The sequence below is a fragment of the Bombus huntii genome, chromosome 8 (assembly GCF_024542735.1).
Source record: "Bombus huntii isolate Logan2020A chromosome 8, iyBomHunt1.1, whole genome shotgun sequence".
Lineage (NCBI taxonomy): Eukaryota > Metazoa > Arthropoda > Insecta > Hymenoptera > Apidae > Bombus > Bombus huntii.
The window spans coordinates 5323144-5342347 of NC_066245.1; the positions used below are offsets into that span (position 1 = coordinate 5323144).

The window sequence follows — 19204 nt, forward strand, 5'->3', positions numbered from 1 at the left end:
AATGACTCGGTTCCATTGACACTGACACACTGACATCGTTTCACGGTACGACAACCTTCGAAAGCCGCGTTTCGTTCTACGCTCGTGCGCTAATCTCCTTGAACGAATTGAACGGCGCCTCTTGAACCGCAACACGCCTTCTCAACGCCATGTACTCTCGGCCGCTATTCCGATCAATTTTCAAACATCTCGAACGCGTTATTTCTCGTTTCTCGTTTACCCGCTGCAAGCTCACACGCAAACGAATATAATACTTTCGACTATTGTTCCGCCAAACGTTCGCATATGCAAACACTCGGAGGAAACACCAGTTCCGCGAATCGCCTGGCTTGAATTATTAATTGCGCGATAGATAAGATCGATCGATCGCGGTTACGTCAATCTTCTAGAAAACATGTATCTTGCGAATGTCACATGGCGCCCGATCGAACATTAACGTCGAAACGCTCGCGAATTATATTACCTGGAATCTCGAGGATATCGGCTAAACAACAACCTTTCGATTTATGGAATGGCAGTTGTATGTTAATAACGAGGCGCGATAAGACAGTCTGCGCATTCAAATTTAGATATCCACGCGTTCGCGCGTTCCAACATCGTCGGTTTGCTGGAAAACCGATGGAACAGATAGAGAAAAATATATTTTCCAGGAAATCGGTCTCGGATAGGAAGTTTAAAATACTCGAGTATTTAACGACGCGTAAATTATTTTCTTGCACGATTTGGCTAATGTTTTACGGATTTTTAGCACCTCTAATAAAATGTTCGCGTATATTCGTACCCTTTGCTATTAAATTCCCATGACTTTGTGACTGAACACTTTTATGGGACAATTACGATGCTCCTAGTACGTATATATCCTAGTAAATGCACTACCGCTCATAACTATTCGAACGACTTGAAAAGTCGATGGATATTGCATGAATAATTGAAATTTAAGCCGCGTGTAGTTTCAAAACACTGTCCATTGTTCCAATAAAGTAGCTATCACGTGCGTTAACAATAACAAGAAACGCTTGCTTAGCTTTCATCGTTGAAACGAAATAAATCACAAGAGGCGCGTTGTTCGAATTCGCTTTTAGACCCAATTTTTAGACATTGTATAAAATTGAAGACCTTCTAAACGTGTCGTTATTCCAGCAAACCGACAATGATTACAGAATACAGTATATCGACTCAGCCATGAATAAATTTAAATACAGACGCAGTACTTACGCTGCTTTCTGAAAGAGTCATCCATTGTTTTACCCTTCGTTATTCACTCGCGAGACAAGTCTGGTATTGCGAAAATTCTGGCAAAACGGTGGTCGACGAGTAAAAAAAAGTTTGGAAATTAGTCCCGACGAGCGGACAGTCGGCCGATTAATAGCACGTAACTCGGTCAAAGTTCAAGAACGGTCGGGGCTCATCTTCGCCTCGAATTTTCTTTCGTTCCTGGCATTGAACAGAGCTGACGGTAATGTCAAGTCCAGGCGCTCGGAAAGCTGAAGTCGCCGGACAGAGAAGCTACGTCTTAACCATTGTCGATAACCATTACATAATGGTCGCTCAATAGCATCGTCCGTTAAACAAAGATACGAGAAAATATCCACTCTGTATCGTTGGGATAGAAATTGTCATTCTCGAGCGATAATAAAATAATAATTGACAGCAAAGAATGTCCATTGCAATTGGAAATATTTTAAATATAGTTATTTCGTGGAACGCCTGTATCGATCTCTCAAAAGAATGTTTCGCGTGCTCTTTTCTTCTTCGTTGTTTCGCAGTTTCATGGAATTTTTACCAACTTCGATGACAAAAAGAAACAAGCTCGTTACACGTGTACAGTACTTACGTTAAACGTCGATGTAAATAGCTTAATAATTAACGCAATTCTAAACGGTTAAGTAGGTACGATAAAAGATTACCAATCTTGGGTCGACCTTCAAAACGAACGATACATATATAAGCATTCGAAATGTAGATTATGGTTCGAGAGTGCCGATCGGATATAGCCGCGTTGGTTAACACGTGTGAACCTGATAATTTGTATACTATACTTTGCGGTGTAGCTTAAGTAATAATCGATTAATACAAAAAATTAGGTGTCGGAGAGGTAACGGAACAACGAAAATATTTGATATTACACGCTCACCATTCGTATTTCCCGGAATAAGAAATTACCATCTCGAAACGTCGATATTCCAATATTTTATCGTCGTTATCGTTGATTAAGTCTGCTATCAGAAATTATCGCGCCTCTAATCTCGTCGCGAAATATGTCGCTACATTCCGATTTCCTTCGTGTGTTTTTTCGCTTCGCGATCATTTTGAACAGCCGAGGAGGAATCGGGCAACAAACGCTGCGGTCTTGAAAACCCAGTTTCTATGAAATTCTAGAACATTGCTATTCGATAACGACGTTCTACCGTAGCGTCGTATCAAAGTTTCTCTTTCTGTGTGTGTGATTTCGGGACACGAAATATTATCTATTCATTCGTCTGACAACTACGCCGAGTTGTCCTGAATGTACGAATCCAATATACATATCTACCGATAATACCTCTATCGTCGCATTGTGTACGCAATGGGCGTTGATAAAGAATATAATGGGGAAACCTTCGCAATATATTCGGTATTTATGCAACGATAGACGATTATTAACGGCTGATTAATCACCGTACAAATCATCGTCGCTGATCGTCGAAATACGAAGATACGCGGTAAGAATGAAAGCGCCAAGCATTACGAGGAGAAATACTTTTTTAACCAAACTGATGAAAGCGGCGTGACGAAAGAGCAACAGATACATTTTCTCTTTATCGTTAGCTGAAATGTAGCATTTGTTCGTTGTTCAATACACGTTTCTGACTTCCCGAAATCTTTCACCTTTTAAATTACGTGCCGATATTTTATACTACGAATGGAGGTTTTTGAATGAAACAAAAAAACTAAACAAAATGATAAACTTCAATCTCGGAATGGTAGATAGAGCCATTTATCTACGGAAAGTAGTGCTAATCGCTGATAAGAAATACTATTGGATCGATGAGAGAATCAAATAGATTTTTCTTGCACGAATTAAAAGAATATACGACAAGAAAGAAAAATATTTTAGAAAAATACAGTTTTATCTCTGCGAAAAATTGCCATCGAATACGAATAGGAAATTTTACGACTTTGTCTATTCGAATATTTTTAAACGAATATACAATATGTCAAAAAATATATTCGATCGTGATTTCTCGGCATGTAGTTGTCGCGCAAGATAAGCTCTGCTATAGATAGTACGATAAACCGATTTCCAATGACATCTTCCCCCAAATATTGTAAGTTTTCAAGTACATTTCCGTCAATTCGTACCAAAAAGTTTATTCGATCTTTAAAGTTACTTTCGTGTATATACGCCTCGCAAAATTTTAAGCGTCTCGTACACCATTTTCTACGCATTGTGTTCTCTTTCGGTTCATTAGTGCGCTCTTTACTCCGTCGCGTGATTATCAATTTGTAAACGATTGAAATCCAACACCGACCGAAATCTTTAACGTACCAAACGTTTATCAGCAATCGCATGGACGATCCCCGGTCCAGTGGACCGGCGATAATTTCGCGGAAATCGAGATCGCGGTCGAGACGCTTGATCCGCAAACAGAGCACGCGTGTACTCCACCACTGCGACGCAGAACGACCGATGTTTTCGACACGAGATGATGTTTCTCGGACCAGTGGACGGCCATTTTTAAAAGGAAACCAAGGCTCTTTGGTAGCAGCGTTCTCTGTCACTTACGTAATACCAAGTTAGCGCGCGCCGAGTCGAAAGAGCGAGGGAAGAGAAGCACGAGAGTGGAACGGTGGAATAGAACGAGAGACCATCCCGTTGAAGAAGGACGTCGAATCGTGACAAAGTTTCTCAACGATGAACCGTAAAATTTTGCCACTCTACTCCCCGCTACTTCTAGTCATTCCCTGTAACCTGGCTTAGTTGGCGACGTCACCGATCAACGGCAAAAATGCAGGAATAGAGGAATCTACCGTGTAGTCCGATACAGATAAGGAAGTCACGATAGGGAAATCCATGACGCATATAACCGCTAGTGAAATAAAAAACGATAACGCCGATTCATCGTCACAGAGCCGAGGATTTATATTATTTCCGCACTTTATACACGCGTTCTGTACAGAGAACGTGGCAATTTTCTCTTCTTATTCTTCCTTCTCTTCGTCTTCTTCTCTGATTAAATTAAACGTAAATGAATCGAGCTTGGTAACGCGATCAGCCAGTTCGATCGTTCGAAGTATGCGAACCCGACGACGCGTCCTCGAGGCTACGAACGATCAATCGCGCACAACTTTGGAATCGAAGGTAGGATTCAACGAAACGGAGGTTTCGTACGGTGCGATACTTGGCGTTATTCCGGTAGCTTGGTAAGTAGGTCTTATAAGTAAGAGAGAACATGAATCATACCTTGGCACGGGCACGTTCTAAAACTGAAATGACGCGTTACCGTTGTTATCCTGCGTGGACCCAGGGTAAATACGTCGAATAAATACCGAAAACCGTTGCGTATCAACGTAAACAACGAGGCGACCCGACCAGCACGCGATGTCAGTAACGAAGAACTAAGAAGGTAACGTGCCGTTTGAATGCGAAAGAACAAAAATATGGCGGCACGTGGTATGATGAAATCGCGATATCTCCGCGTCCGAGCGCTCTTGAAACATGGCTGCCAACAAACGTTTTCACGCGCGACCGTCCGTCGATAATTTTCTGGAATCTACACGAATACTGGCACGAAGGATCGACTGCCTCGATGACCGTGCATGGTACGTTAACGACGTGCTCGTTCCTCTGGTATTTATATCGCGCGGAATCTAGTTTCGTCCGGTGTCGCCGGTCGAAAGTAAACAGACCACCACCTCCAACGTTCTCAACCAAATTTCCTGTTAATCCGGAGAGACGTTTCGAGTCCTGTTGATAACAGTTTGCCCGCTATTCAATCGATACACGCGTCTAACCCGTCTAAATTTTCCCCACGTGTGCCGCGCGCGCTTCTGTCACGAAATACAGCAGCTGGTCACGAAAGTCGTGTCATACTTTCTCCAAAAGTGCTATCGGAAAACTAGGATGTACGGTGAGGAGAAAAAACTTGGGATAACACGCGATCGAACGTCGCGTTCCATAGCGCGGATATCGTGACGGGTTAATCATTCGTCTTCTTTTTCTTTTCCGCTTCACCGTGAAAAACGTCCGTCCCACGCGCAATCTATCGCAGCACCGCGGCCACAGTAGGTACAATTTAATTTATCGTTCGCACGAGGGCAAACGGAACGAAACACGATCGCGTCGCATTTACCGGGGGATGTTTTATTTACTCACCGTGAGTTCAAGAAAGGACCAACTGCCGGCTAATCGCGGTATCCAAAAATAATCCTAACAAAATTGACTCGTCGCTAGAACTGCGATCACCGGAATCACTAGAAATACCGAGAATCGTGCGCGAGGAAACGGCTCGATAGCCCGCCAGTGACGACGAGATGCTTGCGCGAAAAAACACTCTCATTCTTTCGCCGAACGCTCAAACGATTCCTCGAGCAGAGCGTCGATCGGCATTTCCAGAAGCACGAGAGAGGAGCGGCTAATCCAGAAGCGCGCGCTCCCGCTCGTACAACACACTGTGCAACAACCCACCAAGATAAACGCACCAACACTCTCCTAGGTCAACACCTTTTTCCATTCGACCGACGTGAAGAGAAACCGAATCGCGAACGATGTGAATCGCGAGAACGAATCGAAGAGACGGCGAACAACGCGAGAACGCAGTGCACTGATTACGAAGACGAGTCCCCTTCGCGCGTTAACATTCTTTATTTACTTGCACTCGTCGGCCGGACACACGCGGTTCGATTTCTTCGAAATTCGAACAAGGGTCGCGACACTCGTAATTTGTTTACATGACGCGATTAGAGGTTAGACGGCAACGTGACGACGATGACGGCGATGACGAAGACGATTACGAAGACGACTACGACGAGACGACGACGACGACGGCGACGACTACGTCCGAGAGGTACACGACAATACACGAAACGGCGACGACGTAGCGCGAGTGTGCACGAGACGATCGTCGACGAGAAACTGGCACCTTCCGGTCGAGACGAGGAGAGGGAAAGCAGAAGGAGAGAGATAGCCAGAGATACACACGTACACCGTGACGTACGTGTGCGTGTGTGCGCGCGCGGTTGTACCGAGAGAGCGGGAACGAGAGAGAACGAGGAAGAGCGAGAGAGGAAGAAGGGAAATCGCGACACTAGCGACCATGGGGGCGATTCTCCTGCACACGCTCTTTTGCCGCAAAAGCTCGCGCACTACGAGCACGAGAGAAAAAAAAAAGTACGCACAGATCTACTGTGTACGAACCTCCCCTCCCGTCTGCCTCCTCTGCACCCACGGCAAGCCGTCGTCATCTTCTCGCTCCAACGATTCTTTCTCTTTTTTTCGACCCGTTCTTCCTCGCTCTTCCTCTCCTGCGCGATCTATGTACGCGTGTGTGTCCGTGTGATCATCTATGTGTGTACGTTGCACGTATATGCACGTATATGCACGTCTATACCCGTTACGTGTTTAATACTCGGTGTGCGTGTACACGCGAGAGACGGAAAGAGAACGAGCCGAACAGAGACGAGGAAGGGTTGACGCGCGTGTGCGAGACAGAGAGGGAAACAGAGAAGCAAGGAGCGCAGAGCGAAACACTGGAGTGGGAGATTATCAAAATGGCCGCGCGCGCAACTTACTCCACCTCCTCTACTCCTCCGCCACCGCCGCCTATTCCTACGCTTCTATTCCTCCTCTTCGGTCGACCGACACGCCGCGCCGCCTCGCGCGGAAACCGCCAGGCGCTCCACCGCACGATATAATAGCAATGGATTACCGTGACACTAGCAACGCTACTGAAGCTTCTTACTGTTTGCGAACGTCGTTGACAATACGCACAAAGCGCTGGCGGGAACTTGGCGACGAACGCGTGCAACGATTTATTTCTTCGTTTCTCTTTTTTTTTTTTTTTTTTTTTTTAAAGCCCACCGAATGGAAACGAGATCGCGATACCCGTCGTTTGTACCGTCTTCTATCGTTTCTGATTCACTGCCGCGACGATTACGCGTCGAGTCGTCGTACGTCAAAAAGTTCTACCTCTAAAACGAGAGATCGTTACGCGGAGTTGATACGTTACAAGCGCGACTAGTACATCGTACACGCGTCACGTTTGACATTCTCAAAAAAAAAAATAAAATCCTACGCCCGGGCGTGCAAATCTTTTCAGTGGTATTAACTCGTGCGGATGCGATCATAATTTAAAGTTTACCTGCGACCGAGCAACGATTCACGAGACTGGTCAAGGTATGTACGTATCGCGTTTAAATCTCTTTGACATTCGAAACAGGCGTTCCCACACATTTGACTAATTTTCGAACAAAGGGCGTTACAACGAGCGACCCCGGCTACGGGGGTGAACTCGTGCCAAGCCGGTTTTCGGAGGAAATTGGCATATTAATTTCCGATAGGTTTTACGGCACAAAAGCCACGCGTATGGAAAGCAGCGAACGGAACCTTTATGAGAATTTTTATCGGCTCGTTTCGAAATCCCTTTTACACGCCCGTATGCCACACACGTTCCCCACAGCACACGCCCATCTGGCTTCCGTCGTTTAAAATAATATCGCGAAACGGTGGGATTTTAAATTTAATTTAATCAGCCTCGATGACCGCCTCCGCCCCCGCGACACCCTCGATTGCGTGTAAATAGTGCAATAACCGCGGTCGCCTCCGTACGGAGTAATTAACGAGAGAAGTCTGCGAGCCAGTTGGGACAGTCGAGGAATCTGGGTTATCGTGGAAACGCATCGGCCGAATTAACTCGTTGTCGGCGTTCCTCAAGTTCCGACTACCAGGTCAGACTATAGCCATCAGAAACTGGCGTCTGTCAATCACGCCGCTAAATTGCCGTATCGGGGCGTAATCCCAATGGTTCCGCGACTCAGCTTCGACAAGCGTCGCTGACAATCGAACGCTCCACTCGATCGACTGGTTGGCTACACTGACCTACGACACGACCGACCACGTTGTTTTTCAAACGAACGGGGATACTACACCACCACGCTTCAATCAGAAAAAGACGAAAAAGAAAAAGAATACGAGGAGACGTGTTTGTTTTTCCCCGACTCATCGACTCTCTATATACTACCCCCTTTCTCTTCTTTCTTTCGTCTTCCGACTACTCGACGGATCTACTCGGTTTATACTTTCGACCTTTCTTTTTTTATACACGTCTGCTCCATCACCGGGCGAATAAGACGACGTTACAATTTCGAAGACGATGAAACAACTGGTAATCAAGAGACAGAGAGGGAAAGAAAGAGAGAGCAGTAGATAAAAAAAAAAAAATTCGGTCAGTCAGCGGACAGAGTATCCGAAAACGGAGAGACTTGGCGCGATCGTGGAACGCGTCTCTTCGGATTGCACGAGGCCGCCGCGTCTCGGAAGTCCGTGAAATTCGAGCGAATGCAACGCGGCGGGCGGTCGTCGCGGATGTCAGCGAAATCATGGTTCTCCAGAATACGCAACCACGCGAGACGATCGTGCTCGTCGTTGACGATTTCGCGGAAATCAAGCTCCCGGAATAAACGTAGCAACTGCGTGGAAAACGAAAGATAATGTCTCTATGCATGTATACGTGCGATTTACCGTGCGTATATAGCGTATACACGCGTCTCAATCGTTTTGACTGAGCGAGGACGTTTCATTGGAATAGATGGAATAAATGGAATACCGAGAACGCGACGTTCGATAGAGAAGAGGTTGGACCGTGTCGAAAATAGAAATACCGACAGGCGGTCGTCGCGCTTTTTAAGAAATCGCTTCTCTTTTTCTCCTCGCTTTCGCTACGATCGAACCGGTGTCGTTCGACATTTCTCCTGTCGTCGTAGTATTTCTTTTCGGCGTTCTACGTTCGGCTAAGAGATACGTGATAATAATAGTCGTCGAAGCCTAGATGTTAGTCAGTGAATTATTTTTATCGTCGGCTCGCTGACGGGACGATTCGCGTTTTCTTTCTCCGGCTTGCGAGCCTCGATGTTTCTTGGACGATCGCGGCGCACCGACCGACCTTGAATTCAGCCAGTTAATTCGACGAAGCGTGTTCGATGCGCTGGAAGAACCATTCGTCGCGCCAATCTGTTCGATACGCCATTTATCCACGTTCCGTTCACCTCTTCCAGCCTTTACGAACAGCCACGCGAGAAACAAACACTTTCGAAAACTTTTCGAAAACAACTGGAGGATATTTTAATCCGGCATAGATGACACGAACGTTGATACTTTGAGGCTGGCGCCTCTCCGCCCGCGTTTTATAATTAGACCTCGAGGGTGTAGTTCGCTCGACGTTACCTCGTAAGCCGGCCCAATACCACGAAAGGGTCGAACGAGAGACTCAGAGGAGCGCGATTCGCGCGAAAGAACGCCGATAATAAGACGAGAAATAGAAGGCAGCAGCGGTGTAATTGCCTTAAACTTGTCCAATTATTTTACACGAGATAACCGAGGAGATTTTCGCGCAGCTCAAATGCACAGCAGCATTTTACCGATCCGATGTCGACGAGGGAACAGGAGAACCGCACGACGTTGCGTTCCATTGGCCCAGATAACACCGCGAGTCTCCTCTTCTCGGCCTCTTGCTTCATAAAACTCCGCCAGTTCTCATTTCTACGGACCCGCGATGAGACCTCGCGCGCGTCTTCCACTCTAACGGCTAGAATCTAGCTGAAAATCACTTCTGGTCGCTCTGCTCGCTCCAACGAACTCTTGCGTCAATGGCGTTAAACCGAAAGCAAAGAAGAGAAAAAGAAAGAGGGGCGGTATAATCTGCGATTATGCTTAAGTACATCAGCGAGCGATACGGACGGAAGATTTCGCGGCACGCGAAATACGCGCGCTATCGACCCCGGAGACGGGAGGACTGCAGACGAGGAGTGGCTTTCGACGATACCGCATTGGCAACTCTCAAAGGAGGGAGACACCGCTTTGATGAAATTCAGGGAACAGCGTTCACGGTTCAAAGGAAAACCGTAGGGTAATGTCAGGTAATAACTAACGCGAACCAAGGTAGCCCGTGAGAACCGGGGGCGGAGGTGGCACAAGGCAAAGGGAACCACCAGCAGGTTCTCCTCTCTTCTTTTCCTTTTTCACGTCAGCCCATTTCCTGTCCGCCGCCATCAGTTTCGGCGAGGATATAGAATCTCTCGATGACCTACTACTCCATAGCGGGCGCGCTTGTCCGTCCTTCTTCTACCTTTTTCAGCCGAGAAGCAGAAAAGGATGGCCGAAGGTAACGCGAACGGAAGAGATCTCGGTGTTCGCGTGCGAAGTCGATATTCAGCGAGGAAGGGGCATGAAATCCCGTGCAACGGAACGAAACGTGCGTTATCGAATGAACGGTCACCGATTACTCCACGCTGACTCACGATGTACTCGACCGGTCGAAACCGAAAGGCGACTGACTACCGTTCACCGCTCTGATTCTTTTTTTCCAAGACCAAGAAATCGTCGATCGTGTCACTCCCGTGAAACTCTCTTCGATTTTCCCCCGATAATAGCGGAACGAATAACAACGTACTATATTATCCACACCTGACTTACCGAGTCGATGTTGAACAGTAAACAACTTTCACTCTGTTAACGGTAAACTCGTATCGGCGACGAAAAAAGGAAGAATCGTCTGTCTGGTGACGAACACGAATCACAAAATTATACAAGGTGCGCGTTAAACGCAATACCATCTACCACCAGCAGTACCACTAGAGATTGCTCCTACATACGAAGATAAAGTGGAAAATTTTCCATTTAATACCTCGTAGAATACCTCGTAGTAGAATTTCTCCATTTAATACCTCGATTTCGAGAAGATAAAGTTTGTTACGTCGGGCGACCCTGTACCTAGACCACGCCATACACCGAGGGCCAGACGGGAACCAGATGTCCGCTCATCCTTACTGCGTACCTCTTCAATCGTCTTAAGGACCCATCTTAATCTCATTAATTTGCTAGCTATGGTCCTTCAGATCGAACAACTATCTTTGTTTCTAAATCATTTTCTAAAGATTATCGTCTATTAGGGCTTGACACGGGAAAGTCAGTTTTTCTCACGTACGATGCTTCCCACTAGCAACTTTCTATCGAGGGCGGCTAAAACCCTTCTTGGTCCACCAACCTTCGTTTATCCAATCAGAAGCAATGTATACTGCCCTCACTTTTCTAACCAAAAATATCATGAACAAATCCGATGGTCCCGCGCGCTAGACACACCCATCGCTAACTTTCCTTCGACACAGCATCGTCACTGTCCTTTACTTCTCCTACACCGCTAGAAAAGTCAACTTTACTTATTCTACAACGCACGAAAAGTCTAACTCACATCATCTATCTAAGTCGGTTCTCGGGATTACCGAACATTCACTTCCTCTATTAAGTATCCTCTAGTGCTACGTCCACTAACATACTAAATTCAACTATAAGAGCCTTGCTCTATTGTGCATATCTATCTTATCTTCGTGCGACAAATTGTCATCTACGATTTATACTTACTCAACAGTGTACCTCGTAAGTGTTGGAAATAAAAACCTTACATTCACCCTGTGAATCACAGTGTTATACTAACTGAATCACCCCTATTATTTTAACGGAAATCAGGGGATCGATCAACTCGTGGTGTCGATTATTATAATCGTAACGGAAATTTACGACTCCCGTTGACGTCTCTCTTCGCGATTGCGTCTCCCCACGATTGGTCGAAAAAACAAAGTTTAAATGTCCTTTAATCGAGGATTGTGCATCGGTATACGCGTACTTTTGATAAACCTTTTTTAATTTCCTCGAAAACAAAACGTTGTACGAAAAAGATTTCTTCTATATTTTCGTCTTATTCGAAAACGTAACGTCGCATGAAAAAAATCTTCGACACGTTCGGCATCGAACGCACGTTTGGCATCTAGACGACTGTATCGCGTTACGCGGAACATCCTGTACAGAGATGAGATGGTTTATCGGTGGCGATGAATCGACGATTCCATGCGCGAAGAGAGACTCTCTGTTTCCTCGATTACATCTAGACAATGTTCAGCCGTATTTGCACAGGTGCATCGTGCACACCGATCACCATCTTTCCGCGGGACGCGAGCTATTTTAGACGTCGAGCATTCATTAACAAATTCTTGACATTCTCCAGCACGGAACAAAGAGACAATCGAGACTCGTTTCCTTGAACTTTCTTTCAAGCGAATTAGCGTTGCAGCTAGTGTCACAGCGTCCCAGACAACGGGATCATCTGACTCGTCGTTTTTACATCGCGATTACGCAACACGCGCGAACATTCCGTGTGTTCGTCCACGCGCGACCGTCTTCGTGTTCTCGACTAGTCGAGGATCGATGATAATTCACGAAGAAACGTCACGTTGAATTTGTAACGTCGATTCATATTAGAGGCCGGATGAGACGAGAACACCTAGAGAGAAATAGACATAACCCTGGAACAGTGAACATCTCTCCGATCAGTGTAAACCTGTGCTGTGCCAGAAAATAAAGACAGTACTTGTGTTACGACTCAGCTATTTTATTTCATCAAGCTATCCTTAAGTTTACGTGACAAATTCGTCGTCCAGCGAAAACACGATACGGTCGAACCTCGACGACTCGAACCTGTATAACTCGAAGATATCTATAAGAGCGCGATTTTATTCATTCACTTCCGTTTCGCAGTGAAAATCTCTATAAATCGGGGCATAAACTTACTTTATCTTGAATTATTTGCCACGTGTCTACGTGTATTACGTTACCTCGATAACTCGAATCCAAAGAAGCCTAACCTCTATAAGTCGTAGTTTGATTACCGTTGCTTCAACAAGTAATGTGTATGTATGCGTATCTATACTTTATAACGAAAGGTCGTATCTCAACCTACACCCACTATATGTTTCTAACCTTTACACTACACGCGTGTCCTTCACACCAGAGTTATACGTAAACTCTCATTCATTATTGCAAATAAATGATCGATCTGTAAAAATGAAATTTAATTTTCCCCGAGCTGTTACAATTATAAAAGCATTAGTCTTCGTAAAACGTCTGTTTCGGTCATTCTCGTATGTTAAACCTTCGCTACTCGAATAACTCGAGAGAGTCGAGAAAAAATCTCCGTAATTCGAAGAAGCTGGTCCCTCGAGATCGGAATTACCGAGGCTCGACTACACCATACAGAGCAAAGTTATTAGTTCTACAAACGAAGCTAAGAATTACCGCGCGAGAACACGCGAGCCAAACACTCGTCCGTTTCTAACAAACGCCACGAAAACATTAGCAATTATACGCACCCTCGACGTACGAGTCACTCCGCAGTAGCCGCAACTTTCAAACATTACGTACTTACATAGTTAGGTATATCGTTAGCATTAGAGATTTCTCTGTTTGGTTATTTACGAACACTCGGTATTATCGCGCGCGTTATCGGCACACGCACGCGCGTAACGACGCCTCGCTCGCATATTTATAACGGCGCGTAACGTGTTATCGACTGGATATCATTTCCGAGGCACGAGTTGTTGCAAGGAGCTTCGTTTTATACTTAAGTGTACTCGTTGCGGTTACACGTGCCACGCGAACACCGTTCCACGCAGTTGCCCCTGTACTCTGGCTACTTAACGAGCGATCGGCACTCGAGAAATCGACGCTGTTACCTCTTGGTGATTTTTCACGCGGATTATCGTCCAAGCAGCCGGGCACCGGGCCAATTTTCAGCCAGTGTGCCATCGGTTCGAGACGATTTAAGCACGTTCGACGTCAGGAATTCGGCAACGACCACTATAGAACCGCGTGACGAGAAGTGCAACCGAACTGTATGCCTAGACAGTGAGACGCGAGCCGAGGATGAAATTAGTGGAAGAAAGCGTCGTGGAGCTGGCTTAACGGCTGGGTGATCGTATTGCGATCTGTTTGTCGAGTCGACGGTTTGCCAAGTGGAGTACGTGCGGTTACAATGCCTGACATCGCTCTGCTCACAAAGATAATCCGTCCAAGTCATGACTAATCTCGGTAGAAAAATCCGGATAACCATGACCATTCGCTGCGATTAGCTTCTCGAAAACTTAATTTACGAGACGGAACGAACGTTTTCAACAAAGAAATATAGCCTGACCGGCCGAGGCAGTCCCTTTCTGATCGTCGACAAACGACCCTAGTACTTCGCAGTTAAAGAGAACAACAGGGTGTTAAGGGGGTTTACAAGTCCAAAGTTGAGTCAGGGCCGGGTAATACCAGCGTTGGACCGACGCTACGTTGCGTGGTCCGCATTGTAGAAACACACCTACACAACGCCTAAATGCACCCGTGTGTGAGTGTATTTCTACAACGCAGGCCACGCAACGCAACGTCGATCGAGAACGCTCGTGTAACTTCGGCTTGAGGGTTCGACAGGAACGCGTATAACAAGCGTTGGACGAAAACGATGGTGAAAATTTAGGCGTCCGTAAACTGCTAAAATTTAGCAACACGAGGAAGGAAAGAGGAAAAGAGAAAATTTTACGATGTTTGGAACGAGGAGATCGCGACTCCTATTAAACAGAGATAAAGAATTATCTAATTGCTCGGTCGAAGGCAATTAAGGCAACCGCTATTAACCGTTCGGATTGAGTGTCTCGTTGAAAGTATCGTTAATACCGAGGAGGAAACAGGTTTCCATGTGGGCGATCGGTCGGCGCGAGCATCGTGTATTTTTCGCGGCGTGCGTTCCCTATACGGTCAACCAACGCTAGGATAGGTCCTAAACCGTTTTACTACTCGTTTTTACTCAACCCGTATCTTCTCCTACTTCGAGCCGATCGAGAAAACTCAAGTAGCCGCGATAAGTTTCGTACGGCCAAACTGTTGCGCCTGTGAAACGCTCCATTTCCGCCTACGTCTTCCCTTCTGTTTCCCTTTCGATTGCTATTCCGCCATCCTAGGCGTTTCCATATTCCCATTAGACTGCCTCTACGAGGCTATATCGTTCGCCGTTGACGACCACGAATCGAATAGTTACGGACGTGGAACGGGGATCGTTGGCAAAATTCCCTAACGGCGGGAAATATCGAATAAACGGTGGCGAACAACGCAACCAGAACGAAAAGATGGAAGGAAAAATTCGTGGAACAGAAACGACGATTCTATCGCGATCGAACTCGAGGTTCCACAGCGTAGGCCTGGCTTTTTTCTTCCCTCGTTTTAGCCACAACCTCTCGGCTACGCTCGTGTGGAAACGAACGGAAAGGTCGAGCGTAGTGTATCGATTCCCGGGCAAATATTCGACCGCGTGCTACCGACGATTATACCAGGTGTTTGCTAACATTATAAAAAACGAAGGTCGCTCGAGTCGCTACCCTTTCTGGACGTTCAATGGCCACGAGCGTTACCTGAGCGCTAAGTGAAAAGATCGAAACAGATAAATCTCGGCAAAAACAATCTCTGAATAACGAGGCGTTTAAGCGGGCCGTCGCTGGAGCTGGAAAATTCTTTTCGACACGAGGGCGCGCGAACCAATTAACGGATCTCGAGTACGCCATGCGCGACGACGAAACGTAGAGGATCGAGAGTTACGATCTTGAAAAGGGACCACCCAATTTCGACCAACTGAGCCGGCTATGAAAGACATCGTTCAACTAGACGACAGCTTTTCTACCTGGTCCCGATGCGGCCGGCCAACAACCAACAAGCCGGTCAGTCTCCGTGAATCATCGCGAAAGCTAAAACGAACAGCATCGGGGGCCAGTGTACCGGCCCCCTTCCGAAAAATTTCGCCACGATACGATCTCGCTGCTTTCAATGGACCAACGCAACGGCCGGACGTTAACCTCCCCTTCATTTTGGGTTGCTTCTTACTTTCCACGTCCATTCGTCCCACCTCCTCGCTCTCTATCCCGTCCTTTTGGCCTCCTGTCCGCCTGTCTTGTAGCGTAATATCGCCAAGTGCAAGCAGAACGAGTTCATACAATTGCCTTTTGGCGTTCTTCCCCGCCGATGTGAAATTATGTAGAGACGCATGCGTACACCGTGATTTTGCGCCGATCTTTGCCGCGCTTTTTTCCTCTCGTTCTCCCTCTCTCTCTCTCTCTCATACTCACTCTCCGTCTCCTATATGTATGTCGGAGATGAAAGGACACCGAAGACCTTCCCTCTGGAACTTCGGGAAAATCCGTAAAATTGTAATTAAAGTTTGCAGCTGTAATTAAACAATTTGCCGTCATTCTACCCAATTTGTATTTATTTGAGATTTGTGACAATGAGCTTGGGCTCAAGGCGCCGAACGTAGCAACGGGACGGGCGCTTCGTCTAACAAAGGCGTGGAATGGTAGTATGGCCCTCGTTAAAAGAAATACCCGTAGAGATACTCGACAGTAAAGGTTTCAACGGTTCCTGCGGACAAAATGATTACCAGATGTGGATGCACCTACACAGCACAAGTTCAGCTAGCCTGAGGACCCGCTGTAAATCGTACGATTTTGTTAATTAAGGTTCTTTAAACGGATAAGCAGTTTTTGTCTCATTAACAGCAACGTCAATTTCCCTTACGATGATCTCGTGTCCTTAGACACACCCCATCATAGTTTTCCTCTGTGGTATCATCGAGACGGAAAGTCATTCTCTCGTGAGGTCGTATTAGCGAGTGACTTAGTGTCTGTACGCTCGGTGGATATTCCACGTTTTAACACAGAGTCCGACTTAGATTTTGTGAGCATGTACATCTATCATCCCGTTGACCGCGGATTCGTTATCGAACCTAAGACCATTATCACTAGTGTCGCGAGTGCCTAATCGCCGCGGTTGATTGTCAAGTCTGTAGTATCCATACTCGTGTTAATAAACCATACCTTGGTTATACCATAACGATGGCTAAGTCCAATGAAGATTTATCAAACGCCCACAACCCTATTTCGACGCTACTCCGACATGTAACTATTATACTATACTGCCAGTTACACGTTTTCGACTATCTCGTAGCGCGTACGAGCTGCCAAGTTTCCAGCGAACGCGCGTCTCTTCTGTCTTACATCGAGGAGGGAAAAAGTCGGATCTTGGTTTCAAGCGAGCCGTGGCACAACCGTAATTATACCCGTTAATCTACTAATTATATTCTCCGACATGTCGCTACGTTCTACGCTTCTACGTACACTACCGTTCGCAAGTAAGAGAGAACACTTTGATCAGTAACGTACAGACAGCAACACATATGAGAAGTTTAGCAAAGCGTAGAAATAAATGACAAATTAGTAATTATACGCATGACTTGCTACATTTTCTATACAATTATCGTAAATCTAAGATATCTGCCGAGATGTATTTGCCATTGACCATGTACGTTTATCATCCTCTTGCGCGTTTACAAAATGTCGATAACAAAATGTTAGTTACGTAGGCTCTTGTTAATTAAATTAAACCAAGGCTATTAGACTATAACGTTTATCAGTTATTACGCGTTAATACGCTGCATTTTAGCCACCGAGTGACAGAAGAGACGTAGAATAGTGGAAAATGAACTTGTATTTTTCTCGTACGATCTTCCATTAACAATCTGGCGAAGGATAAACAAGTGCTCGAACACGTTCGAACGCTAGTGTACGAGAGTCGACGGGCGCCTGCAGCAGGCAACGACTTATCCCATCCATCGAACGCGCACACGCGACCGGATTCTGTTGCACGGATAAGAATTTAATTACGACATCATAAAATAATTGTTCTGTACGCGGGCGAACGGCAATTACGTACAGCCGGTAAGTACAGGTAAAGGATAATTACGATCGTTCGACGTATACGAAAACGTAAGACACGCGGAACCGAAACACGGTGACCTTCAACTTCTACCACTATGATACACATAGGTCTGCACGGATCGCGTGACAGAGGGAATTACAACCTCGGGATGCTTAAAATTCGACGCTCTTGCGGTTAATTTTCACTTACGAGGGAATCGAGCGGCGCCATCTCCGTGGAAGATGCCAGCGCGTCTCCAACCTCCAACACCATGTAAATTGCCAACGATCGAATTAGCCCGGCGAGCAAAGCAAACCGCTCGTTTACGAGCATCGACGGCAGCTGCGGAACGACTCGCGATCAATTTCCTGGGAAAAGTACCGCTGCTGTTCTGCAGCTACCGCGCAAAGATTGCAGGATCGAAACGAGCGATTAAGTCGATGACTTTGCTCGCCACGGAGAGCAACAATGTTCCACGGATAATCGGAAATCAGTCCTTGTTGAAGCACGGTCGACGTTTACCTCGTAGAAGATGCCCGACGAGCACAAAAACGCGGTGTAAGTATAAAAATGAAAATCGTAAGCCTTTACCCGACGATCACGATAATCGATGCCGATTAACAAGGCAAAAGCAAGAAGAGTCGAACGAGATCATCGAGGATTTTGCTCGATCGCGGAAGCAGCAAAAATTTTCTCACTCCCATCGAGCGCATCCGTTGGACAATTGATGGTATTCGCTTCGATATCTGAATGGGATGATTAAATAGAATAAACGTATCGTAAATACAAACGGCAGTTCCAGCGACCATTCAACAATTTCATCCATTGATACGTCGAACGGTTTAATGAGAGTAATTGTAGTTCGATTTTGATAAACGTAATAAATAATAGGTACGTAGGTATAACAAGATACGCGAATAAAAAAGAAAGCTACAAAAGATAAAATACGAGTCTCTGCGTTTCATGCTTTGTATTTCAATTCTATTTAATATCTCGACGATGCTCTTATTTTAGCAAATAAGAAGAGTTTGTAACGTTTAAAGGAGATGTTTATCGTAACATTAAAGAGGGAGATCACTCGTAACGATCGGAATTTCTTCGTATTTCTTTCCACACTCTGATGTTTTTCAACGTTAAAAAAATACAATCGAATCGGAGATGACTGAAAAGACCCAGTAGGGTTAATACGATGTATCGGAGGAGTCGTACTAACGGTGTGCGAACGATCGACACTGTCAGGATTCTCCGAGCTGTTTCTCGTGTAAATCCAGTCAGCGACAATCGGGAAAACAGATTCAGTCGTGATACGATACATCGTTTTCGATCGGAATTTTCTCGCGATCTCCGTTAACATAACGATATCGTCGAAGGAAACGAAGCAAACCAATTTACAATTACAAA

The 19204-nt window shown here is 45.9% G+C and overlaps 1 protein-coding gene across 10 annotated transcripts in view; it reads right to left on the reverse strand.

Annotated features, from left to right (window-relative positions):
* Positions 1-19204, reverse strand: part of LOC126868599 (AF4/FMR2 family member lilli) — a 169548-nt gene that overhangs the window by 108785 nt on the left and 41559 nt on the right. The window contains exon 1 of one of the 10 annotated variants that reach the window (XM_050624257.1): positions 5357-7994. The exons of 7 other annotated variants lie outside the window; for them this stretch is intronic. The gene's annotated coding sequence lies outside the window, so the exon portion shown is untranslated. Of the gene's footprint in view, positions 1-1215; positions 1433-4444; positions 4600-5356; positions 7995-19204 lie in introns of those variants that run through there. 2 more of the 10 variants (XM_050624258.1, XM_050624259.1) reach the window with 2 other exon arrangements.